Source organism: Ostrea edulis, chromosome 1 (genome assembly GCF_947568905.1).
Source record: "Ostrea edulis chromosome 1, xbOstEdul1.1, whole genome shotgun sequence".
Classification (NCBI taxonomy): Eukaryota; Metazoa; Mollusca; class Bivalvia; order Ostreida; family Ostreidae; genus Ostrea; species Ostrea edulis.
The window spans coordinates 89,252,744-89,258,079 of NC_079164.1; the positions used below are offsets into that span (position 1 = coordinate 89,252,744).

A 5,336-nucleotide genomic window follows, 5' to 3' on the forward strand; every position below is an offset into this window, starting at 1 on the left:
CTTATGACAAGACCTTTCCGTTGGTACTAAACCTTTTGACCTTGACATTTGACCTAATTTAAAAAAAATTGGCATTGGTCTTAATTAACTTCTAAATTAGTAATATTAGAGCTTTCATATTGCACATGAGTATTTCTTGTGACAAGATCTTTCTACTGGTACCAAGATATTTGTCCTTGTGACCTTGGTCGTCTTTGGTATTGGCAATTATCGGGGGCCTTTGTGTTTCACAAACACATCTTGTCCAACGTGATTAAATTATTATTTAGGTTGTCAAGAAAATTAAGACACCTCATTTTATATTCCCAAGATTGATTTTCTGCAGGTGCTCCCGTCAAACCTGGGAACATGTGTAAACGTGTGTCAATATGGACGGTCACTGTTGTTATTTGTTCCAGCGTTCGCGTGTGAATTAAGGAGGTGTGCTACACCAGAGAAATTTGACGTAGATGAAAAGTGGAGGATATGTACAATAATATTTTGAAGTTGAAAATTTTCAAATTTACTTTATTTTGTCAAAAAATACAGTTTTAGTGGAAGGTAATCTGAAAAAATATTAAAATCCCTGCTGTATACTTGAACCTCCGACCTACAGGTCAGCAGTCGGTATTCTAACCTACTGAGCTACTCGGCTAGGTATTTAAATTGAAAAGGAAAAGCCAAATATTGCTGATATCGATTTTTTCATCCATGTTTTTAAAGGAAGTCAGCCATTATGACGATGTAGAGTACTACCTTAAGACCACAAATTTTCCATGCAAATGAGATGTATGTGGGTGACGGTTTACAAATCAAAATACCGGCTCACTTGAAACTTTTGACATTACGTAGGCCGGCCTACATATAAAATTATTTTAGGCCTAAATTAGCCCTAATTTTTTTTTAAGTGTTTGACAGCCTGACATTGTAATACTATGGTGTTACAATTTAAGTTGTGTTTTTTCCCCGGCACGAATTATTAGTCTTAGAATATGATATAATTATATGTATAATATTTGGACCGCTGGTAAGATGTCAAGAGTTATCGATCTTGATTTTAATGTGTCCTCCCCGGTCCCGCAAAAATAAGTTTAAATTGGTTCAAAGAACTTCATTATTTATAGTAATTTTACAGAAACGTCACACATTTCAAATGATCACTAGATGTATGTTAGGAAGAACTAAACATGAATGATTGATGTACCCCAAAAAATTCTTTGTAAAAATTTAAAGGAAAGATAATCGGTGCTTTCCTCTCATTCACATAAAAACATTTTTGAAATACAATTACAAGATAAAAATATTCAAATTTTCAAAAAATTATGTAACACTATAAATATTATATTAGTATAAATCTTATGTAGTAATATTTATTCATTGTTATGCGAAAAACATTAAAATATTTATATCAATGACAATATTATTATAATTTATAATCTTTAAAAACATTACTAGTACACTAAATACATATACTATTCTGAAAGTTAATAAATCATACTTACCTGGTGCAGGGGATACCATGATCAGCAAGGCGGTTCCCCCAGATCGAGGCCTTACCATTGCACTCCGGTTTGGCTGAAGTTTGCGATAACCCCAAATGCGGGTTACTCGGGCACGTAATTTTTTAGTGTAGGGGTCTGCGTTCGCGCTAACCCCTGATCAAATATAAATAAAAGAAAGACAAACAGGATTTAGAACCTCTTGACAAAAATATGCTCAGGTCATACCGCGAGGGCGATAACATGACATAAATTGTAAAACAGAAACTTTTTCCCATCCAGGGGAATGGGTTTCACTTCATTGTTGTTTGTTTTTCTCCTCAAAGGGTCAAATCCATACTCGGGATTAACATATATATATATATATATATATATATATATATAATGTTTGCGTGCATAACATTTGTACAAATTAAATAAAAACGTTTTAAATTTTAAAGAAGGTCGCACAATCGAATTAAAATAGGCATTCTGAGAGTATTGTAAGGCAATACATAGTCCCCTACCGGTTGCAAAAATTACTGTACCACAACATTATTCAAAGTTCATTATGTAGGTTATGGTTAAAGGATAGGAAATCAACTACTATTGGAGTAGAGACTAGACCAGGGGAAAAAAAAGAGAAATTTATAATTAGGTTTAAATAGGTCTTTAACCAAGTCAATAAACTGCGACATGTAGGTGATCATGAATGATTTAGCTATATTGTTGTATTACTATGCTAGAAGTTTTAATTATTGTAATACTCTTATCTATGTACAGAGATAAGAAACTTGGATGTGAACCAACAGTTCATGCTATTTTTCTAAGTTCAAGGGCCATAACTTAATGAAAAATCAACGGACCGAGACAAAATTCGAACTTGGTCGGTGACTTGTTATGGCAAAGTAATGTACCAAATATCAAATGCATATCTGCAAGCACAACCCAAAAAAGTCCGGACAACTGATAATTCATGCTATTTTTCCAAATCCAAGGGCCATAACGTAATGAAAAATCAACGGACCGAAACGAAACTTGAAATTGATCTGCAACTTGTTATGGCAAAGCAATGTACCAAATATCAAATGAATGTCTGCTACCACAGCCAAAAAGTCCGGAAAACTGATAATTCACACTATTTTTTAAAATTAAGTCCAAGGGCCATAACGAAGTAAAAAATCAACAGACCAAGACGAAACTCGAACTTGATCAGTAACTTGTTATGGCAAAGCAATGTACCAAATTTAAAATAAATATCTGCAAGAACCTTCGACTTTGTCGGTAGGGGACTAAAAAAAAAAGAATCTCCATAAATCTCTATTTAATATCAAAAAGGTGATGATGTCCGCAGATTTTAAGTAATTCCTGTAATAACGATATATTGATTGATTGTATCTTGCTTAACGTCTCGCTCGAGACTTTTTCACTCATATGGAGATGTCACCAAGACCGGTGAAGGGCTTCAAATTTAGGCCTATACTCGGCGCTTACGGCAATTGAACAGTGGGGGTTCTTTAGCGTGCCACAGCTACTGTAACACGGGTCTTCCATTTTTAAGGTCATCTCCGAGGACCCGTGACATTCACACCTGATGCCGAGCATTTGGCGATGGAACTGTTACTACCTGTTTTAACCACAGGGGCTAAGCCCGTTTTGGGCCCGAACTCTGTGATACCATAAATATAGATTTATGGTATCACGGAGTTCGGGTCCAAAACGGGCTTAGCCCCTGTGGTTTTAACGACTTGGGTCTGTCGCGGCCGAGATTCGAACCAAGGCCTTCCGCATGCGGGACGAACGCTCTAACCTCTCGGCCACCGCGGCGGTTAATAACAATATAGGGCTCATTGTAACAAAATCACATTGTACAGAATCGTAGTCTATTGAAGCACCCCTTTCTTTTATATATAAACGATATCGGTACTATGATATCCATTCCAAAGCCTGCGATTAATCAATTCGATCATAAGATTAATTCTATTAACCCTTTCTCTACCAGTACTTTTTAGACGTTTTCAAAGACAAAATGACAGTTGTCTTTTAAATCGATTTAAATCAATATGTGCCCTGATTTGAGGTAGGCATATGACATATAATTTTGTTCACAATTGGACGGAGAACAATTTTCTAAAAACGTTGTCAGGATATTCCATGACCTTAAAGAGGTCTACGGTGTCAAAGGTCAATTAAGTGCAAATTTTTGAAAACATTTTTTTTCTCAGAAATATATATACATCACGACCCCTCTCGCTAGATTAGAACCCAAAATAGGAAATTCTAAATGTATGAGTTGCTGTGCCTTTTAAAATACTACAACAACATTACAATCAAATTAATCAATTTTATTGACAAATAAATATTTTTGGTTGCTAAGTAACAACACTCGCAGTGCAATTTGGACCAAAATTTGCCTTTCTGCAGCCATTTGACACAATTTAAACATAATTGCATAGCATGATTATTGGTAAATGCCACATTATTTTGGAAATATAATCTGTAGGCAGATCTTAATGATTTTAAAAAGATTTTAACGAAAATTATGAACACATGGAAGATAATTACGTTCAAAGGTCATAAATTCAAAAGTTGTACGTAATGTACATTGACATCGTTTTTTAACAATATGATGTTCTGTGAATATCTTCCACTAGATAGAATACTACAACATCAAAAATAAAGATCTTTAACTGTTCATTCAAAATAATTTGATTTTTTAAAATCAAATATATTTGGTTGCTAAGCAACAACACCATAACAAATGTTATCATAAAGTACTACCCGTTTTTCCTCTCCACGTACAATGTATAGGTATGTTCAAGTACATGTACTTACTTTGAATCACTATATCTACAATTGCATCATATTTAGCAAGAATGTGCTTATTATATGCAACCTCTTAAAACCTCTAGTGGTTAATTACACAAGTCATTTAACATATTGGAACAAAAATGTACATGCAATAAAATATTCCAGATTTTAAGAACTACACACATTTTATGTGTATTTCATTACATTCATTTGTGATACCTCTGACATCAGAAAAAACATCTATGCATTGAGAACACAGTATATTCATAATTTTCTCTTTTTACATGACAAATTTGCACAATTTCGAACATCTTCCCCTTTACTGTGCCATTTTTTAAAACAATTTCTGTCATTTGGTAAACAAAGAGGAACTAGACATGATGAACAAAATACAGATGTCTTCTAACTTGGAACCTTCTCATTCTGTACAGTCTTTCCTTTTATCTAAAAATTCAGGTATCCATGTACATGCAAAAGGACTTTCTTTTGATGCACACTTTTCATTAAAACCCATCAGTGACATGGAAAGTGAATCGCGGAATTCAAGTTGTCCAAATACAGAGGAACAATTTGTAAATTGATTGGCACGTAATTTTCTAAATTCTTCAAAAATAATATAAGAATTAACAACCATGATATCAAGCAAATGAAAAAAACAGAACTTTCCACCAATGATACTGTGTTCTAATATAAGACGGGTATTTACTTGTGAACTGGTTTGAAAGATCTACAGCTTCCTTACATTTATTATAATCATTAGCAACTACAGGTTGTACAAGTCCTTTTTTGTTCCAAGTTAATCTAGATTTCATAGTGCGTTCACAAACAGTTGTAGCTGAGCCATGGTGTAATGGCGACATAAAAGTGATTACTTTACAATCTTTCCATTGCACAAATACAAATTCATCAAAAGTTGTACGTATAGTCAGACATATTACATGCTACAACCCAAAGCTTTATTCCAAAGCGAACAGGTTTGTCTTTAATGAACTAACGAATACCCGAGAACTTATGTTTAGAGGCGACCATTCTCTCATCTACCGCTATCTCCCTGTAAGGCTAGTTTAA

The 5,336-nt window shown here is 34.1% G+C and overlaps 1 non-coding gene across 1 annotated transcript; it reads left to right on the forward strand.

The window, feature by feature from the left end:
• The first annotated feature begins 1,473 nt into the window (after positions 1–1,473).
• LOC130051345 (U1 spliceosomal RNA) lies at positions 1,474–1,637 on the forward strand. Its single transcript, XR_008799818.1, has one exon. It is a non-coding gene; the product is annotated as a U1 spliceosomal RNA (small nuclear RNA).
• Positions 1,638–5,336: the final 3,699 nt, after the last annotated feature.